A 22,761-nucleotide genomic window follows, 5' to 3' on the forward strand; every position below is an offset into this window, starting at 1 on the left:
ATTGAAAACAATGGGGCAGTGCTGCAAACCTGCCGGCAAAGCGACGCTGTAGAGGGCAGTTTTAACCCTTTTTCAGCAACTAGCGGGGGTTAAAACCGCTAAATATAGAGCCGCTTCACCGCCGGGGGCCCATCTCAGTGTGAAAGCAGCCTAAAGGTGAACCTAGTCTTTAACTACTTGCTGACCGGGTCATAGCCGAAAGACAGCTACAGCGCGGTCGTGTTTTTCTGGGAGGGCGTCCATGGGGGCATACACTGGGGGGGGGGGGGTCAGGAGGGCATACACTGGGGAGGGGGAATCAGGAGGGCATACACTGGGGGGGGGGATTAGGGGGGCATACACTGGGGGGATTCAGGAGGGCATACACTGGGGGGGATTAGGGAGGCATACACGGGGGGGATCAGGAGGGCATGCACTGGGGGGGGGATCAGTAGGGCATACACTGGGGGGGATTAGGGGGAATACACTTGGGGGGATTGGGAGGGCATACACTTGGGGGGGAGTCGGGAGGGCATACACTGGGGAGGGGGATCGGGAGGGCATACACTGGGGAGGAGCTCACCTCCAGGAACTTTCACATGGCTCTCTCTGCTCAGCAGCTGCTGCACACATCTTCCTCTTCCAGATGATCTTGGAAAAAAGGCACACCCCCACCCCGCCCACTCAAGCAGTAGCCTGCAGGAGAGAGGCAGAAAAACTGCAGGGGGAGGTAGAGGGGGCGGAGAGTACAGTCCCGAGGTTTCTGGACAGCAATTCATGCTTAGAATGTTTTCCAGCCCATCCGCTGGCTGGATAACCAGAGCAGATCTGGTTACCCGGGGCGCGCTAAGCCTCAGTCTTTAAAGTTTTCTCAGGGGGTGCAATTGCCCCATTGCCCCCCTTTATCTGCCCCTGCTCTGTGGTGTCTTGCTCGGTGGCGCCAGTGGTTTCCGGTGTCTCGGACTCGAACATACAGGCGCAGGAGGAAGTCGTCGCTTAGGAGATACCTGGTCTCAGTGGAAGGATGCTGTGACGTGCCCGTTTTCGGAGTATGCATACTCCTTCATCAAAACACCACAGCGCTGCCTGGATGTTCATTCTGGATCCCTGCCACCCATTTGATATTCATAAAGATGTGCCTGTTCTCATCTTACTCTGAGTGAGTGCATTATTACTCAATTAAACGTGTTATTATTACTGCTGTACTTAGATTGGAGCTGCCTGTTTTTGTTATATTTCTCCCAGAGGTTCTTCTACCCTTCAGCGTGCTGCCTACCCTGTACCAGCTATACTCCCTGTGGTAAATCACCCAGGCTAGGGACTCCCCTCAAAAAACCCTCTACCTCAACTAGGAGTCACCTGGCAGATGATACAGCTCTGCATACTGGAAATAACTTAGCTCAACAATTATTGTTTTTTCCAGGTTACAGTCCTTATATCAATGTAAAAGCATGTTTGTGCTCTCCCCTTCCAGCCACAACAGGAAATAAACAGATTGCCCTAAGGGCCGGTTCACACAGCGAGGCGCGGCGAGGCGTCTCCGACTTGCCTCGCCGCGACCTGCGGGGACCTCAGCGGCGACTTGCAGAGGACTTCTGTATAGAAGTCAATGCAAGTCGCCCCCGAAGTCGCCCAGAAGTAGTACAGGAACCTTTTTTCTGAGTCGGAGCGACTCGAGTCGCTCCTCTCAGAACGGTTCCATTGTACAGAACGGGGGCGACTTGCGGGAGCGAGGCGAGGCGAGCCGTGACGCCTCGCATCGCCTCGCTGTGTGAACCGGCCCTTACTTGATTTATGTAATCATTACTGACCTGGAGACACATCCCATAATTCTATATTATACACACTGTACTCTGCTGTAATTCAGTATTAGAAATATCCCTCCTCCTAATGTAGCTTTGAGATCTTTCTAACAGCAATCAGTGCTTGCATTGTGGCCGCCATCAGGGGGGTACCGCCATCACAAGTGTAAGGGGCCCGAGGAGCCTGAGGGGCCCACCCAGGCCAGAAGAAGGCAGGACAGGTGGGTGGGTGGAGCCGTGCTGTGCATTACACAAACGATCTCCCAGTTTCTGCTGTTCTTGTGTCACTGACACTGAGCTCCGACATCGAACTCTTTATTGCCACCTCTGGCTACTATGTGTATGTTCACTGTTCGTGATCTGTACTGTGCTTCTCAGCAACATGTCAGCTTTATAAAAACGACCTGGGACTAGGTAGGAAGACCTTATTTACAAGTAGGGGTTGTGAGGGAAAGGGAGGGGGCTGCTGGTGTACAGAGAGGGGCCAGAGCCTTGTGTGTGTACAGATTTGTGTATGCAGTGGTGTATTTTGATGTTGTGCTGACCCAAGCAAGACTAAAATCAGGTGCCCCCCCGCCATCTAACATTGTCCCACCCCTTCCTTCTCAAATGGCTATTCGGGACCCCTGGTGGCTGTGTGGGGGCCCTGGTGGCTGTGTGGGGGCCCTGGTGGCTGTGCGGGGTCCCTGGTGGCTGTGCGGGGTCCCTGGTGGCTGTGCGGGGTCACTGGTGGCTGCGCGGGGTCCCTGGTGGTTGTGTTGGGTCCCTGGTGGCTGTGCGGGGTGCTTGGTGGCTGTGAGGGGTCCTGGGTCCCTGGTGGGTGTGCGAGGTCCCTGGTAGCTGTGCAGGGTCCTGGGTCCCTGGTGGTTGTGCGGGGTTCCTGGTGGCTGTGCGAGATCCCTGGTGGCTGTGTGGTCTCCCGGGTTGTTGTGTTGGGTCCCTGGTGGTTGTGTTGGGTCCCTGGTGGCTGTGTGGAGTCCCTGGTGGCTGTGTGGAGTCCCTGGTGGCTGTGCGAGGTCCTGGGTGGTTATGTAGGGTCCCTGGTGGCTGTGCGGGGTCCCTGGTGGCTGTGAGGGGTCCTGGGTCCCTGGTGGGTGTGCGAGGTCCCTGGTAGCTGTGCAGGGTCCTGGGTCCCTGGTGGTTGTGCGGGGTTCCTGGTGGCTGTGCGAGATCCCTGGTGGCTGTGTGGTCTCCTGGGTGGTTGTGTAGGGTCCCTGGTGGTTGTGTGGGGTCCATGGTGGCTGTGCAAGGTCCCTGGTGGTTGTGCAGGGTTCTGGGTCCCTGGTGGGTGTGCGAGGTCCCTTACTCGGCCTAGGCCAAAACACAGCACTGTGTGTATGTGAGGGGCTGATATATAATATATGCAGGTGTGTGTGTGTGTTGACATATATACAGGTGTGTGTGGGGGGGGGGCTGACATATATACATGTGTGTGGAGGGGTGACATATATATACAGGTGTGAGGGGGCTGACATATATACAGGATTGAGGGGGGGCTGAGTGTGTACAGGTGAGGTGGCCAGTGTGCGGATTCGGTAGGATGGCCCGTGGTCAGGCTGGGGGGGGGCCTAAAGCTGTGTAAGGGGCCCAAAAATTTCTGATGGCTGCCCTGATTGTCTATATGAGAACATCCCTAACCGCACCACACAAAGAAAGAGCGGGGCCATGCTGCTTTACATCAGCGTGTGTCACAAGTAAATGTCCCCATGGGAAAAAAAACAAAAGAGTGTAATTCTAACTTACTAATCAATACCACAATGATGGTGGAACTCTATAATGTATGGAAATCTCAATAAGCTTCAATATCACCACAAGTCTCTGTGATATGTGCGGGCGTGGCCAAGGACGTGCACCTTCCCATTGTCAACAATAGCAACGGCCGGCGGAGTTTGTTACAAATGCGAACAAATTTTTAACACTTTGTGAGTAATTTTCTTTTATGATGGAATAAAGATGGTATAAAAACGTTTTTGCACTATGGATATACTTTTCTCTCCTCCCTTATGCATTTAACCACGGAGCATACTTGGAAGTGAAGAGCGAACATTCCCCCAGCGCACCAGCAGCAGTGTCCAAGCCGCAGCACAGTGGCTTATACTGTGAAGGCTCAGTTAACCCTATGAGGGTGCTTTATCTGGTGAGCGCAAATATATCTCCACAGCACTGAGTGGCGCACCGGGGAGGAGTGTTTCTTCTTCTATATTGCCTTCCTTGCACTAGTCACTTTATTCTACCACCATCCCTTGAAATACTGCAATATGCGATTTTTCAGCAACTTCTGAATGCGATTTGAAAAAATCTTTTCTTATATTGAAGGACACTCTTTGGGACATTTTTTTGCACAAATCTTTTGTATTTTTTGTACAGGTTGTTGCACGATATTTTATAGGACTGTTGATTTGCACTTTTATACAGTAATTTTGCATAATTGTAATTTTTTGTTTATTTTGAATTTTTATGTGTGTGATATCTATATTATTAGTAGAATATATATGCAGCACTGTATGGTACGGCAGCACCAGCACTGTATATAGATATAAATAAGCAATATTTTGTTAGCACGGTTATATTTAAAGCACATATTCATATACACAGAGTTGCACAAACACAGGGTTCCAGCGCCATAGCTTATTTTCAATTTTTTGTGATATGTAATATCACATATAATACACATCAGACTGAAAATAAGACCTAAAAATGACTGCTACAGATATTTGGCTGTGGACGCTGTCAGTAAAGCAGTGGACAGTGCAGTCTCATCAGTACAGCATATCAGTGGCCATCAGTGCTGCCTTATCAGTACATCCTTATCAGTTCCCATAAGTTCAGCCTCATCAGTGGCACCACAGTGCAGCTTATCAGTGTCCATAATTGCAGCCTAATCAGTGTCACCTCAGTTTATCGGTGCAGATTATCAGTGCTGCTTCATCACTGCCCATCAGTGCCGCCTTAGTACAGCCTTATCAGTGCCCATCAGAGCAGCCTATCTGTGCCCTTAAGTGCCACCTATCTGTGCTGATCAGTGCACCTATCTAAGCCCATAAGTGCTTACTATCCATGCTCATCAGTGCGATCTCATCTGTCCTTATCAGTGCAGCCTGTGCCCTTCAGTGTGCTCTCACCTGTGCCCATCAGTGTTGCCTTTCTGTGTCCATCATTGCCGCCTAGCTGTGCCCATAAGTGCAGTCTAATCTGTGCCTATTAGTGTCCATATGTGCAGCCGGGATCATAACAGGCACCAGCTGGATGACAGATCTTGTATTTGCAACAGCAAAATATTAGTTCAGTCTTCATCAATAATCACTAGTGGGGTTAAATGGATGTTTGCTTTTGACTGCAGTAATGAGAAAATTTGAAGGATCAACATGGATTTTTTTTTTAATTATTTAAAATTTGTAAGAATACTTTTGGCAACTTTATTATGCTTTTTTTTACAAGAAGAAAAATCTAGTTGAGATTATATGTAACTATAACCTGTAGCACATTGTCTATATATCTCTTTAAACAGCATACATAGTTTTGTATCATTGTCTGTTTTATGAAAATTAACTTTAAGCTGTTTGTAAGTTGTGACCCAAGCCATTATTTATTCTAAAGCCCCGTACACATGATCAGATTTTTCGTCAGGAATTGTGTGATGACAGGCTGTTGGCCTAAAATCCGACCGTTTGCAGACTCCATCGGACAATTGTTATCCAACTTTCCAAATGTTGGATGGCAGGCTTATACATTTTCCACTGACAACGGTCTGTTGTCAGATTTTCCGATTGTGTGTACAGAAGTCTGTCACACAAAAGTCCAAAGTACAAACACGCATGCTCGGAATCAATACTCACCAAACACGACATTAGCAAAAAGTGCCCAAAGGGTGGCGCTCAAGAGCTGAAATACCACATAGTGCGTAACTACGTTCATGTTTGGCCGACAATTGTGTGCCGTTCGTATGCAAGACAAGTTCTTGGCCAACGCCCTTCGGACAAAAGTCTGATGCTTTATCTGTGGAAAATCTGATCGTGTGTATGAGGCTTAAGTGGTAATATATTTTTAAAGTACCTGGTGACATTTTGTTCATATATAACAGATAGCAAAACTATTTAACAGATTTTTTTTTTTTTTAAATACATTTTTAACCGTGTATGTGGTTTTCGTTCAGTAAAGTCCATTCATTTCAAAATCAAATGTTAAAAGTAAATTCAATCTTGAACTACTTTCAAACATTCATCAAGCTGTAAAATGTTTTGAGAATTTCTGTACAAATTTTCATTCAGCATTCTGTTAGTGTATACCCAGTATCAGACTGGTTACTTGTTGATGATTTCCCCTCCTATTCTTGTTCTGGTGACAACTTTTGGATTTCTCATCACATTCTGTCCCAGAAACAATGGTGACCAGGACAAAAGTTTGAATCTCCCCAGTGGGAACACAGACAGCAATAAAAAAAACTGACAGGGGTTTTAGCCCTCCTACACTCCATCCAAATAAAATACATAAACTTTAAATTATAGATATGAAAAGCAGATTGTGTACTTACCTTCCTCCGAGAGTGAACACGGCTTCTGTACAGATACTTTTCTTTCCTCTGAGCTATAAATACACCTGTTCTGCTGATAGTTTGAATTTCCCGCTCAACCAGTACTGTCAGGGAAAACACCTTTGTAATGCAACCAATACGAGTACAAAAGGAAGAAATGTGTCATCCGCCTACTGGTTTCATCCGTAAAACAGTGTAAGGAATGAACCAACAGGTGAAAAAATCATGACATATGTAGGGCCTAAGCCCAGTAACTGACAACCTTGAATCGTTACCCAACCCTACCCCTTAGATAACAGATGACTCGACATGGTGTGGAGTAAATGGCCAGCCGGCCTTTTATTAATACAATATATAACATTTAATAAATAACTTTTTAAACTTTTACCATCACTTCAAACTCCTTTTAATGGGTCATAAACAAAGTGCAACCACCAACCACTGGTCACTGTGAACAACTATCCTGAACTTTGAACTCTTGCCTCCAGTCGGAAACCCCAGACTCGGAGGCGGTACCCAACGTGTCACAGTGACCTACCCTTTTTTTTAACCCTTCCGGGTTAACCCCTCTTAATCCGGAAGTACAATAACCACTCCCATCCCATGGATGGGTACTACATGTTCCATACATGTACCTCTCCTTCTCCTCTTCCAGCGACCCAAAAGACTGCCACAGCACGCAAGGGGTAACCCCTTACCCTTGCGAGCACCTCCACACCTTGAGACCTCTCTGAATTCCCTCCTGCAAGCCCACCAACCACAGGTCAGTCCCCATGTCCGTAAGGTGGACTCCGTCACTCCTCAAATACCTCCACGTGTCCAATTCCAATTCCCGGTGGCAGATAAAAAGGCCACCATTTCTGACAAAAAACCTGCTGACCTCTTTATTTACCTTTATTCTGGCCCTGTCCACTTTTTTATCCGACCACGCCCATCTCCAAGATGACCTCCCCACCATATCTGACCACACCATTTCCATGCTAGGATAAGCAGCTTTTAGCCTCAAAAAATCACATTTGATGTCCCAAATAAGCTCCCTCATAGACCTAGCTCCCATGTCATTACCCCCTACGTGTAATAGCAATACATCAGGGGGCCTATCTAACCGGGCAAACCTGTGAACCTCGTCCAGAACCCTGCTCCATCTCATGCCTGGAACCCCGATCCACCGAACCATCGCCTCCTGTAGGGGTATATGCAGCTGTCTGCCGTTCGGCCGAACGTCAGCTCTCTTGGCCCCCCAGTAGACATATACGTGGCCAAGTATCCACACCAGGCCAACCTCTTGATCTGTGAACAACAAAACAACAACCAACAAATAACTGGTTAAATGCAAAAACACCATGAATTTAACCCCCCCCCCACTACTAGTGAACCCCCCCACTACACCAACAGCTATGGGCGAACTTATAACTTAAACCGGTCAGAATCCCACCTGCCAATGCGCTTCACCACCTCCTGACTTAAACCCGCCCTGGATGCCTCCGTTGCCTCCCCTATACGAAACGAATGTGAGGAAAAAAATCATCGGATCAAACCCGGCCCGAGTGAGGCACTTCCAGAACACTGCCACAAATTGGAACCATGACAGGAAAGACCCATCTTCGTGAATGAGTAAAGGACCCGTGACCTGCGGTTGCATTTTCCCAGAACCTCCTTACCACTCTCACCGGGCAAATATCGGACTCCGCGATCCTACCAATTGCGACTTGACACCCCTTCCCGCTCTGGTCGGTCTTAGATTTTCGGATCCATATACTGAGGTGTTCCTGACCAACTACCACATCGCCCGCCAGAAGACCCCCTTGTACCCTTTTTGACGGACTTACCAATTCACCCACTCGTAACGCCCCAAAAAAGGCCAACACAAACGCCGTTCTGAACAAAGCTTGCTTGTAAGCCGAGCTGCAGACCTTGTCCACCGCGCACAGAATCTGAAGTATCTCAAACGAGATGGGGCGCCTGCCGTCCGTCTTCTTGTGCACCTTCCTGCACCCCTTCACTGCTTGTTTCACCCAGAAATCCTTTGTGTAGTCCATATGCCCTTGCCACTTAAATAGAAACGCCAAACCTGCTAGCTTCCTATCAATAGCCGCGGGCAAGACAGCTGTCTCCAACCCCGCGCCGATAAAATAAAGTACTGCATATGGCACGCTAGGATCATCACTGGACATGCCGATCCTAGTCAGCCATTCAAACCAATCACTCCATACCTTGGAGTAGGCGTTCCACGTGCCTGTACTCACAGATTGCCTGATCCACTTCGCCGTTGTCCCAATGCTAAGCCCCATATCCAGTTGGGACAGGTGACCCCACGCTGCTCCGCCACTGGTGCCAACTGCCGGAACCTGTCCCACTGAAAACGAGACAAAGCATCAGCCAAAGTGTTCTCAACCCCTGGCAAATGCACAGCATAAATGAACGCATTCACCTGCACACAATGCAGCACCAAATGTCTTAACAGCCTGACCACCGGCACTGATGCCACCGTAAGGCTGTTCACCACCTGTACCACCCCCATGTTGTCGCAGTTGAATCGCACCTTCAAGTTGCGGAACTATTCCCCCCAAATCTCCATAGTCACCACAATGGGAAAGAGCTCCAGCAGTACCAGATTCCTCAGCCCCCCGGCCTCGACCCACTCCCATGGCTACCGAGCTGCACACCACTGTCCCTTGAAGAAGGCCCCGAACCCATTGGACCCTGCATCATCCGTGAAGAGCTCCAGGCCACCTTTACTGACCGGGCCGACATCCACAGAGCACGCCCATTGAACGACTCCAGGAAGTCCTGCCATACCCCCAAGTCATCTCTGTGTTCACCATTGAGACTCACAAAATGTGTCGGTGACCGCACACCCACCATTGCCAAGGACAACCGGCAGCAGAAGACCCTCCCCATCAGCATAATATGGCAGGCATAGTTCAGTTTCCCTAGCAACGTTTGCAGTTGACGCAGCGTCAGCATGTGTTTTTCCCCTGGTCCCCCGAACCTCCTCCTGAAGCTTCTCTAACTTGTCCCTCGGCAGTCAGCATTCCCTCCATACGGAATTTATTTCTATGCCTAATAATGTGATGAGCGCCGTAGGCCCCTCCGTCTTTTAAGAAGCCAGAGGGACCCCGAATCGCTCCGCCAGGTGCTGAAACGTTCCCAACAGGACTGCGCAGGTATTACCACCCGCCGGGCCAACACACAAGAAATCATCCAAATAATGAATGATAGAGTTGATGCCCGAAACGTTCCGAACTGCCCACTCCAGAAAGGAGCTGAACTTCTCAAAAAGAGCACATGAGATGGAACAACCCATCAGAAGGCACCTATCCACATAGTAGCTACCTTCCCACGTGCAGCCCAGCAGCCGAAAGTTCTCAGGGTGAACCGGTAACAGTCGGAATGCCGATTCGATGTCCGCCTTGGCCATCAATGCCCCTTGCCCATAACGCTGTACCCAGGCAACTGCCGCATCAAAGGAGGTGTAGGTTACTGCACACTCCTTAGGGGAAATAGCATCTTTGACCGACCCACCTTTTGGGAATGAAAGGTGATGGATCAACCTGAATTTATTCGGCTCTTTTTTGGGCACAATTGGCGAAAATTGGCGCTTCTTGAAAAGGACCCACCATGCGCCCCAAAGCAACCTCCTTGCCCAATTTGTCAAAGACCACTGTGGGGTGCAGCAGGGCTGACCTTAAATTCTTAGCCACTGGGGGAACAGCTGCTAACGAGCAAGGGATCTTGAAACCGGGGGCAAAACCCTCTTCCAGCAACTTCGCCGCCGCCCGGTCGGGGTACCTACTGAGGAAAGGAAGCATCCTTTCCACCTGCACCGGAGTCGTCCCTCTTACTTGTAGACTCCCCAGGATGTCCCTTCCCCCTCTTAAAACACTTGGACAATGCCTGATTTCCACCGCAGCCGGAAAACACGTGCTTAAAACAGCTCGCCCCAAATTTGCACGTGCCATCGTTAAACTGCCAGCAAAAACACCATCGTTTTTCGGCCGGTTGCCCCGAGGCTGTGGAACACCCGACCTCTGCCTGAAAAAACTGGTTGGGAGCCCGTATTCCTGTCATCAGCTTCATCCACAGCCTGATATCCTTGTGGCAAAATTGCTCATCGTATCTAAGCCATGCGACCCCCCCCGTACGTCCTATTTGTGGGGAAAAAAAGGACGTCAATTTTGTTTGGGAGCCACGTCGCAAGACCGCGCAATTGTCAGTTAAAGCGACGCAGTGCCGAATCACTTAAAGTGGTCTGGTCTTTGACCAGCAAAATGGTCCGGTCTGCAAGTGGTTAAGTAAGTTTGAAAGATTGACATTTGATCTTGACCGGTGTTGACATTTTAGTACATGAAGCCTGAATGAGGAAAAACCGGTCCTTGTCTGCAGACAGCGAGCAAAAAACATGTTACAAAACAAGTTTCATCTGTCATGTCTATTTTTTATTTTTTTTACTTTTGTTTTTTCCTCTATGGAAATTTATTTCCTCACTCCTGCAGACGTGTTGTGTTTTTTTTTTTATTCATTTTTGTCACATTTTTAATTCGTATTTGCCAGGTTTTTCATTCAGTTCAACCGCAACAAAAATGCAGCAAGCAGGACTTGCAACTGAAAAATGCAACTGAAACAAAATGCAAGGGACAGGTGTGAAGAGTTCCATAGGATGTAAAGGGATGCATTTTTCTTTTAAGCGAACAACTCATAAAAAGTAGATCAGTGTGAAAGTACCCTGAGGAATACATTCTCATAAAGGTAAGTAAATATAGCAACAATGTACGTATCCCTGTACTAGTTATTCTCTGGCTGCCTTCAGTCTGGCTACCAGTAATACACTTCCTGTCCAGGAATTCTGCATCCTTGTCACCTTCTGCATTCTGATACTGGACAACATCTTCTGTATAGGGTTGCCACCTGTCCGGGATTCACCCGGACAGTTCACGTTTGGAATCATGTGTCCGGGTTTCAAACTGAAACCCAGACACTTTCGTCAGATTGGACTATGGCTTTCCATTAGAGTTGCTGGCTGCAGTTGTCTAAGCTGAGAGTGTCTGATACACTCTCTTTCACACTGCCCAAAACCAGAACTAGCAATCCCCCCCTCCCCCCACACAGACTGGAGAGGAGAGAGGGCTCGATCTGCTCCTCTTCCTCCCCCCTACCCCTCTGTGTCTGCCCACACTCCAATCCCCAGCACTGTGCCTCAGAAAAGGAAAGTGGTGGCCGCAAATTTGAAGTCCGGCAGCCTCAGATACATCTGGATGAGAGGTGCCAAGGGGTGAGTGAGCTCACCATCCATCCCTGTCTGTGACTGAAGTCTCCCCCTTCTCTCTCCTGTGAGTACACTAAGGTAAATCAGGGTTCTCAGAGCACCCCTTACATCAGACTTCCCTTTTGCACCAGAGGCCACAGTGTTCCCCCTTACATCAGAGTCCTCTCCCTACATCAGAGTTCTCAGTGTTCCCCCTTTCATCAGAGTCCTTTCCATACATCAGAGTTCTCAGTGTTCTCCCTTTACATCAGAGTCCTCTCCGTACATCAGAGTTCTCAGTGTTCCCCCTTTCATCTGAGTCTTCTCCCTACATCAGAGTTCTCAGTGTTCCCCCTTTCATCAGAGTCCTTTCCATACATCAGAGTTCTCAGTGTTCCCCCTTTACATCAGAGTCCTTTCCGTACATCAGAGTTCTCAGTGTTCCCCCTTTCATCTGAGTCTTCTCCATACATCAGAGTTCTCAGTGTTCCCCCTTTACATCAGAGTCCTTTCCGTACATCAGAATTCTCAGTGTTCCCCCTTTACATCAGAGTCCTCTCCGTACATCAAAGTTCTCAGTGTTCCCCCTTTACATCAGAGTCCTCTCCATACATCAGAGTTCTCAGTGTTCCCCCTTTCATCTGAGTCCTCTCCATACATCAGAGTTCTCAGTGTTCCCCCTTTACATCAGAGTCCTCTCCGTACATCAGAGTTCTCAGTGTTCCCCCTTTACATCAGAGTCCTCTCCGTACATCAGAGTTCTCAGTGTTCCCCCTTTCATCGGAGTCCTCTCCATACATCAGAGTTCTCAGTGTTCCCCCTTTACATCAGAGTCCTCTCCGTACATCAGAGTTCTCAGTGTTCCCCCTTTACATCAGAGTCCTTTCCGTACATCAGAGTTCTCAGTGTTCCCCCTTTCATCAGAGTCCTTTCCGTACATCAGAATTCTCAGTGTTCCCCCTTTACATCAGAGTCCTCTCCGTACATCAGAGTTCTCAGTGTTCCCCCTTTCATCAGAGTCCTCTCCATACATCAGAGTTCTCAGTGTTCCCCCTTTACATCAGAGACCTTTCCGTACATTAGAGTTCTCAGTGTTCCCCCTTCACATCAGAGTCCTCTCCGTACATCAGAGTTCTCAGTGTTCCCCCTTTACATCAGAGTCCTCTCCGTACATCAGAGTTCTCAGTGTTCCCCCTTTACATCACAGACCTTTCCGTACATCAGAGTTCTCAGTGTTCCCCCTTTACATCAGAGTCCTCTCCGTACATCAGAGTTCTCAGTGTTCCCCCTTTCATCAGAGTTCTCTCCATAAATCAGAGTTCTCAGTGTTCCCCCTTTACATCAGAGACCTTTCCGTATATCAGAGTTCTCAGTGTTCCCCCTTTACATCAGAGTCCTCTCCGTACATCAGAGTTCTCAGTGTTCCCCCTTTACATCAGAGTCCTTTCCGTACATCAGAATTCTCAGTGTTCCCCCTTTACATCAGAGTCCTCTCCATACATCAGAGTTCTCAGTGTTCCCCCTTTCATCAGAGTCCTCTCCATACATCAGAGTTCCCAGTGTTCCCCCTTTACATCAGAGTCCTTTCCGTACATCAGAGTTCTCAGTGTTCCCCCTTACATCAGAGTCCATTTGGGGTGATTTAAAGCGGAGTTCCAGTCATAATTTGTTTTTACATTATTCTGCTACAATAAATCTAAATAACAACCTTTGGAAAAAAATATTTTTTTTACTCACCTTTTCAGGTCTGTTGCTAGGGGTTCCCTCGTAATCTGCCTCTTCCTCTCAGGCACGGGCGCCTGACCTCATTTCGCTCAGCGCCCGTGCTCACTAGTGCTCCTGGGAGATGGCTGTCATCAGTCACTGGGCAAGGCCGAGGGCTTCGTTGCCATCACAATGGGGGGCGGGCACTTCCGTCGACGCCGCCCACTGTGATGGCAACGTCTGAAGATGTATGGCGCCGCGGCATACATACCGCGCATGCGTGAGAACGGGCGGTGCATGCTGGCCGCTCAGCTGCAACAGAGCCCAGAAGATAGTGCTTGTAGGCTTCACATGCCCACAAGCACTATGGAAACTGCTTGTAAAGAGGAATATAAATTATATTCCTCTACGAAATTGGCCATAGAGGGCCGATTCATCAAAGAAACGTGAGTGCTCTAAAAATGCTTATTAAATAAAGATATGGATCTTAAAAAAATAAAAAAACAAAAATAAAATTAACCGTGGGAACTCCGCTTTAAGGGCTGGTTCACACTAGAACACGTACACTCCCATGCATTCTGGTTTTAACAGCCCATTCATTTCAGTGGGTTGCCAAATGCACAGGAACACGCATGTAGTGCAAGCATTACTTTACAAATCACATCACGCCAAACCGCATGCTGCCACGTGGTTTGGCCGCAAATTTTCTGCATTTGTGAGATGCAATTCATGTCCGGCTTGGGCAGTATGATCACGTGTGGTGCAGGAAACACGAAGGGTATAGTTTCCAGAACCGGGTTCTAGTGTGAAATCCAGCACTCTATCCAAAATTTGTTCCCACTACTGATTAGAAAATGGAATGGAGGTTCTTAAAAGCAAAAATGTTAAACGCAATTCTACTAGTGTAGAAGAAGCTAAATCTTTTGTTTTTAGTTTTGGATAGACTAAGGAAGAGTTAAATTTTTTTTTTTTTTTTTAGCTGTTTGTGTCTCATTGGGGAAATTTCCTTTAATTTCCTGTCCCACAGACACAGCAGGAAGTTTGATGATGCCCCCCCCCCCCAAAGTTTGATGACCCCCTTTAGACTGTGGTCAGTAGAACGTGGTTAGTCATTGAAGATTTCCCCTCTATTCTTGTTCTACGGGAACATTTTGGATCTCCCCTCACTTTCTGTCTCAGAGACATCAGTGACCACGACAAATAAAGAAGATGAATCTCCCCAGTGGGGACACAAACATCAGTAAAAATCCAACAGGGGTGTCAGCCCTCCTATACTCCATCCAAAACAACAACAAACATGTTTTTGGCCTTATATGCAGGGCCGGACTGGCCTACAAGGATACTGGGAAATTTCCCGGTAGGCCGCCCCGCCCTTGGGCCGCTTTGATCTGTGGCTACAGCGCTCCCGCCTCCTCCTCTTCTTTGTCACAGAGCTGGGTCTGTGTGTGTTGTCGGCTGCGCTGTAACTCGGTCCGGCCCCCCTAGACTGGCTGGAGTGATAGTAGATTGGCTCTGTGTTCCGTCTATCACCCGAGCCGGTCTAGGGGGTGTGACCTTGTTACAAAGCCACCGACAACATGCAGACCCAGCTCCATGACAGACAGCAGGAGATGTCGGCTGTGTATGTGATCAAAAGCAGGCTATGGTGAGTCTGCATTCATAGACACAGTGAGTTTACATTGATGGGCATATTGAGGCTGGTATTTTGGAGACATTGAGGCTGCACTGATGGGCACAGTGAGGCTGTGATTATGGGTCCCTTCAGGTCTGGTATGGATATTAAGGGGAACCCCGCGTCAAATTAAAAAAGAAATTGACGTGGGGGTCCCCCTAAAAATCCATACCAGACCCTTTATCCGAGCACGCAACCTGGCAGGCCGCAGAAAAAGAGGGGGGGACGAGAGAGCAGCCCCCCTCCCTCCTGAACCGTACCAGGCCACATGCCCTCAACATTGGGAGGATGCTTTGGGGGTCTGTGACCCCTCAAAGCACCTTGTCCTCATGTTGATGAGGACAAGGGCCTCATCCCCACAACCGTGGCCGGTGGTTGTGGGGGTCTGCGGGGGGGGGCTTATCATAATCTGGAAGCCCCCTTTAACAAGGGGACCCCCAGATCCCGCCCCCCCCTGTTTGAAATGGTAAGGGGGTACAAAAGTACCCCTACCATTTCACAAAGAAAGTGTAAAAAATAGTTAAATAAGACAAACACACTTTTGAAAAATTCCTTTATTAAAAATAAAAAAAATAAAAAAAAGATTCCAGCGGTGGTAATCCACTCTTGCTATCCAGCGACAGACAGTCATCTCTCCAGCGATGGCTCATCTCATCCAGCGCAGCGAATCCATCCTTCTTCTGTCTCCACGGAGGAGACACTTCAGGGATTCCGGCGGTCTGACGTTTCTTATATACGGAGGGCGGGGCCACCCGTCACCTGACCCCGCCCCCCTCTGACGCAAGGGGAAACCCGGGGTTCCCTGTGACGTATGGGTGACCCCGCCCCCCTCTGATGTAACGGAAACCTGCCTGTGTTACATCAGAGGGGTGCGGGGTCTCCCATACGTCACAGGGAACCCCATGTTTCCCCTTGCGTCAGAGGGGGGCGGGGTCAGGTGACAGCCAGCTTTGTGCTTCTCTCTCTGATTCTCCACCTCTGAGATGGTGAATCAAAAAGTGAGAATTCTGTCACCGATCGGCGTTGAGGGGCGGAGATCGCACCTTCATACACTGCCCGTTTCTGTGACAGTCATTTACAGATTCTCACTGTGCTGAGATAATCTGCGGAGAACATGTTCTCCGCTGATTACCTCCGTTTCATAAACTGGTAATGACCTGAAATCAGCTGTGAGACTTGGGATCACCGCTGATCTCAGTTTCATAAAAGGACACCTTAGTAATGAATATTGGGAAATATAGACATGATTTTACTGTATTATAATCAAGATCTTTTTTTTGCTAAATGTGGGAACTAAGAAACCTTCTCACAAGTGCTTCAAATTTTTGCCACTAAATTTGTTTCTGGCATAACGTATAGTGACTTTTTTAATCAATTAAATGAAGGCATTTTCTAATTTTCTGTAAGTTTCAACACATTCCAAAAAGAAGGCCAAAGAATAGTAACCCCCCCCAAAAAAAAATAACAATTAAAATAAATACAGAAAATCAGAAGGAAAAATAGTTGGTATCTGCTTATTTAACCACTTCAGCCCCGGAAAGAGGGGTCACATGAACGCCGATCTGCGCTCTGTAAACAGGTATATACAGTAGCTGCATTTTTTTTATAAATGTAACCTTAAACTGAGCATCAGGAGCGGAGGGGGCGGGCAAGGACACAGAGCTAACAGGCGGGGGGGGGGGGGGGGGTAGGGGTGCCGGTGTACAGAGGAGACAGAGAGCAGGGCTGCGGATGATGGAGGCACGTAAACTGACCATGGTGTCAGGGCTCAGCAGCCATTATATACACCGTGGTCAGTTTACAAGGGGGAGGGTAGAACCAGGCAGGATCAGCCATCTATTAGCCCTTGTACACATGGTCAGAGATTCCGTCGGAATGTGTCCGATCAGACCATTTTGTCGGATATTCCGACTGTGTGTGGTCTCCATCGGACTGTTTCCGTCGGAGTATACAACGGACCAAGTTTTCCAACTTGTTGGTAAAATTTTCAGACAAAATGCTCCGATCGGACATACTCCGATCATGTGTAGAGAATTCCGATCGGACAAAGTGCCACGCATGCTCAGATCAAATTCCTACACCAAAGCTATTGGCTACTAGCCTGAACGTAGTCCCATCGTAACGAAATTACGTCATCACGTTCTGAATGATCGGATTTTCCAACAACTTCATCCGACCGTGTGTATGCAACAGTTTCAGACAAAATCCGACGGATTTGGTTGTTAGAATCTCCGACCGTGTGTACAAGGGCTTACATGTGATACGGGGGGGGGGGGGGGGCAAATGACACAGCACAAGCACAGTGCTGTATAACATGCTTTAAATGAACAGGATATTTATTTTTATTTATTTTTTACGTTAACAAACGCTTTAACTCAGCCTCATCTTTTATATTTTTATAGAAATGTTGAGATTTTGTGTTTGTGCACACTAAAATGAATTTGGGTGTTGTTGTGGAAAATTTTATGAAGATGTATTGGATGTATAATAATATGTATTGTCATAAGAGTCCCCCAGTTTTCGTTTTCTCCCCCAGCCCACTCTAAAGAGCGGACTGGGGCAGACTGACGCTGGTTGACATCCGTTAGGTAGTAGTAAACTTCCTGTTTGGAGAGAGGGGTTTGCAGAGTGGGGGTATATTTCCGCCAGCGAAAGGGCCCCTGTGCATTGCACAGACGATAGTCTGGGGGCATATGTTTGCTCTGCAGAGATCTGTTATGGGCGGATGTACACTCATTGTCTCTGCTGTGTCTGATCAGCACATGTCGGGATTCGCAGCATACATCTGCAGATAACCTTCCATCCACAGGAAAGGGGAGCATAATCCAGGTATATATTGTTCTCTGGAACAATGTATATTAAGGATTTCTATCAATGGAATTGTAGTCATCATTCATTGTTTATTGTATAAATTCATTTATCCTGTATCATGTTTTTATTTGGTCATGTCCTTATATGGTCATTCACATCCTGTGTTGCTCCTGTGAGGTCACAAGCTTTGTAGGAGGCGTTCAGCTGTTGGAGGCAAACCCTCCAGGGTGTGGCTTCCTGTTGATATTTAAATAAAAGCAGATGCTCGGCTCAGAGAACTCAGACATGCTGACCGATTTGAGAATGTAAGAATGCTGGTGATGTCTCTTTAATGGGGAACCAGAGGGGGCTGCTGAGAAGCAGCCAGGCTGAGATGAGGATGTAGGAATGCTGGTGGTGTCTGAATACTTGGAGTGGGTTGATAGATAAAGGGGAGACATACGATCTAAAGGTAAGTCATTATATCATTAAGGGTCCTTTCACACGGGGCGGATCAGTGCTGATCCGCCCCGTGGATATCCGATTGCTCAGCGGGGATCGCCGGAGCGCTCTCCGCTGAGCAGGAAGATGACAGGTCTGTCACTGCACACTGCGCAGGGACGGACCTGTCACAGCGCCGCTCTCCTCTATGGGGGATTGGATGAGGACGGACCGCAGTGTCCGTCGCCACCCGATCCGATCCGATGACGGATGGAGAAAAAGCTTTTTCCTCCGTCACACTTTTTCGGATCGGAGCGAGTCGGATGTCAGCGGACATGTCACCGCTGACATCCGATGCTCCATAGACCTCTATGGAGCATCCGTTCAGGTCCGCCTGAATAACTGACAGGCAGACCTGAACGGATCGTCCGTGTGAAAGGGGCCTAAGACGGAAATGGGTGCTTATTAGCGCAAGAGTGTAGTGGAATATCCACGACAGCGTGTTTTTACAAAAAATATGGATGGGAGGAATAGTTGTGCTAATATTATGTGGCATAAAAAAATTGCAACTGAAATGATTGAATTGTATGGATCCTCTGCTGTTTTGAGAGATTTTTAGTGCGTTTTCATGTACAAAATATGGATTTTAACATGAGTGTGCAAAAAAATAAAATAAGTCTCTTTGAATATGGCAGCAGGTGTCAATATTAACCTCTTGCTTACAGGGCACTTAAACCCCCCTCCTGCCCGGACCAATTTTCAGCTTTCAGCGCTGTCACACTTTGAATGACAATTGCGCGGTCATGCTACACTGTACTCAAATTAAAATGTTATAATTTTTTTCACACAGATGGAGCTTACTTTTGGTGGCATTTAATCACCACTGGGGTTTTTATTTTTTACGCTATAAACAAAAAGACAGAAATTTTCGAAAAAATAAATAAAAACATGTTTCATAGTTTGTTCTCCTTCATTGATATTCGCTGATGAGGCTGCACTGATGGTCACAGATAAGATGGCACTGATGGGCACTGATAAGAAGGCACTGATAAGAAGGCACTGATGGGCACTGATGGGTGGCACTGATGTCACTAATGGGCACTGATAGGTGGCACTAATGGGCACTGGTAGGCAGCACTGGTAATGACGCACAGGTGATTTATAGGTGGCACCGTGGGCACTGATAGGCGGCACTGTGGGCACTGATAGGTGACATTGTGGGCATACATACTAAAGACTTTGTGTTTTGGGATTTTTGCCCTTTCATCCGGAAAAAACACTTCTTTCCTTTTTTTTGTGCCTTTTATATATACACTTTATGTTTATATTTATATATTTTGAGCACTACTCCACAGTGTAATTGTACGACATTGTGGGCACTGATGGGTGGTACTGTGGGCACTGGTAGGTGGCACTGGTGGGCACTGGTAGGTGACGCTGGTGACTCTCCATGATCGGGACCGATGTCCCTCTCGCAGCCGCCGGTGATCAGTTTTTTTTCCCTCCTCCCGCTACCAGTGTGAGGCGGAAAAATAGCCAATTACCGCCTCTGTTTACATCACATGATCAGCTGTCATTAGCTGACAGCTGATCACGTGGTAAGGGGTCAGAAAAAAACAGTTTGTTTCTCTGACAAGCGCTCAACATGCATGCAGTATTTCTCAACTCCAGTCCCCATGGTGCCCCAACAGGTCATGTTTTCAGGCTTTCCATTATTTTGCACAGGTGATTTGCTCAGTTTCACTGCCTTAGTAATTACCACAGCTGTTACATCTGAGGGAAATCCTGAAAACAGGACCTGTTCTCTTCAATAGCCACAAAGGCTAGAAATCCACTCTGTGTGTACACCAAATGCCTATGCAAACCCAGATATTACCTTGTAACCATGGCAGTGACAGTCAAGCTTTTTATTGCTTTAGAGACACACTATGGGGTGTATTTATAAAACCTTTATTGGCTAAATGTTAGCACATTCATGCAGACCATACGTTCTGTAATAGATTAAAGCGGGACTGCACTGTGGAAAAAAAATATTAAAAGCCAGCAGCTACAAATACTGCAGCTGCTGACTTTTAATAAATGGACACTCACCTGTCCCGGGGTCCAGCGATGCCGAGGCCGATCGATCGCTCGGCTCTCGGCTGCTGCCGCCACCATTCTAGGTGAGGGAATCAGGAAGTGAAGCGAAGCGGCTTCACTTCCCGGTTCCCTACTGCGCATGCGTGAGTCGCGTAGCGCAATAGGAAATCTCCACGCTGTCACTGGGACCCGTGTGTGTCCCAGCAGACAGCGCGCAGGGACAGGAAGAGGCATAGACTCCTGTGGGAGTTTATGCCCGGAAGTGGGTGTAAATACCTGTCTTTGACAGGTATCTGCATCCCCCTCCCCCCTGAACGGTGCCAATTGTGACACCGGAGGGGGGGGAGGGTTCCGATCAGCGGAAGTTCCACTTTAGGGTGGAACCCTGCTTTAACTCCTAGGATCGTCAGCTCCATCTAGTGGCCAAAATGTGGTATATATTTTTTCATGGCGGGATTTCCGAAAACGACAGCATTTTGGTTGGGAAATACAGAGCCCTCAATCCTGATGGAAGCAGTGAGCTTGCTCTTGCGAGGAGTTACATAAATATCAAAATGCCTTGATGGGTGGATGTCAGTCTGGAGGAGTAGGCACTCCTGAGCAGCCTGCATTGGCATGCTGACCACCCTAAAAAATGTCCCCATCCAATGAATGAAAGAGGGAAAGTAAGGGACAGTCAGGCTGGGGGCTATAAGATGCTGGATGTCCTCCAGCCAGAAAATTAGGCAGACTCTTACTTGTTCCAGCTTCTAATGCACATTGTAAGAAGTTCACAGTGTGCAGTGAAACCAGAGTAAGTCATTTCAGTCCAGGAGAGGAGCCGGTACAACTGTGCAAGAATAAAGGGAAAGTTCGGAAGCCAGTTTTAAAGGTCTAGTGTAAGAAAGGCAGTTGTCCTCCTATAATCTGAACCAGCAGTATTAAGTTTGACATGCTCTGTGCCTCAGTGATTTGATAGGTTGTGTCATGGAACATATAGGGCACTATGGCGTAAGGACATACAACGTTATTGCGCCCTTTTTAATACTGCAAAGTCATTTGTGAAGTATTGTAGTTCATTCTGCTACTTCACCACTAGATGACAGAAAAAGACAGTTAGCATCATTTTCCATAAACTAATAAATGACAGTATACAGATTCTGGTCAGTGTTTGCAGGTGGTGGAGTAAGAGCCCAGATACTCCTTCCCAGCTCTGTCCACAACTGTCAGGAGCGTATGCACTCCTGCACCATCATAGCTGCTGGTTCCAGCATCCTGGTCTTGGCTGTGGTATTCTCCTTGTCTGACTGTCCACCTGCAAGGTGATTGATTATGACCAGACTCTGGATGGAGACCAGATCTGATTTAAGCCAGCCAAGCTTGCATTCTCATGCTTGTGATAGAGTGTGTAAGAGCGTGTAATACCTGATCAGGCTCCCTGTTGCCTGCCCTGCTAGATTGGATTTCCCTGTGTATGATCTCAGATCGGATAATGACTGTTCTCTGAACTCTGCCTGCCTTGTACCTGGACTGTCATTGAACCACTCTGCCTGTCTGCCAACCACCAGAACCTGTTTGCTTTGCTCAGTTCACACTTCCCCGGGAGGCACTATAGCATTGTGTATACGTCCTGGAGCCAACCGAGTACCGGTAGGCCTGCTTGCCTTATGAGAAAGGGGGCTGCTATAGGTGAAGAACACAGTATACAGTGGTGTGAAAAAGTGTTTGCCCCCTTCCTCATTTCCTGTTCCTTTGCATGTTTGTCACACTTAAGTGTTTCGGAACATCAAACCAATTTAAACAATAGTCAAGGACAACACAAGTAAACACAAAATGCAATTTGTAAATGAAGGTGTTTATTATTAAAGGTGAAAAAAAATCCAAACCATCATGGCCCTGTGTGAAAAAGTGATTGCCCCCTAAACCTAATAACTGGTTGGGCCACCCTTAGCAGCAACAACTGCAACCAAGCGTTTGCGATAACGTGCAATGAGGCTTTTACAGCGTCCTGGAGGAGTTTTGGCCCACTCATCTTTGCAGAATTGTCCTAATTCAGTTACATTAGAGGGTTTTCGAGCATGAACGGCCTTTTTAAGGTCATACCACAACATCTCAATAGGATTCAGGTCAGGACTTTGGCTAGGCCACTCCAAAGTCTTCATTTTGTTTTTCTTCAGCCATTCGGTGGTGGACTTGCTGGTGTGTTTAGGATCATTGTCCTGCTGCAGAACCCAAGTTCGTTTCAGCTTGAGTACACGAACAGATGGTCGGACATTCTCCTTCAGGATCTCTTGGTAGACAGCAGAATTCATAGTTCCTTTTATCACGGCAAGTCTTCCAGGTCCTGAAGCAGCAAAACAGCCCCAGACCATCACACTACCACCACCATATTTTACTGTTGGTATAATGTTCTTTTTATGAAATGCAGTGTTCCTTCTACGCCAGATATACTTGGACACACACCTTCCAAAGAGTTCCACTTTTGTCTCATCGGTCCACAGAATGTTGTCCCAAAAGTCTTGGGGATCATCAAGATGTG

The sequence above is a fragment of the Lithobates pipiens genome, unplaced genomic scaffold (genome assembly GCF_037356315.1).
Source record: "Lithobates pipiens isolate NorthernLeopardFrog02 unplaced genomic scaffold, aLitPip1_a1.2 Scaffold_22, whole genome shotgun sequence".
Lineage (NCBI taxonomy): Eukaryota > Metazoa > Chordata > Amphibia > Anura > Ranidae > Lithobates > Lithobates pipiens.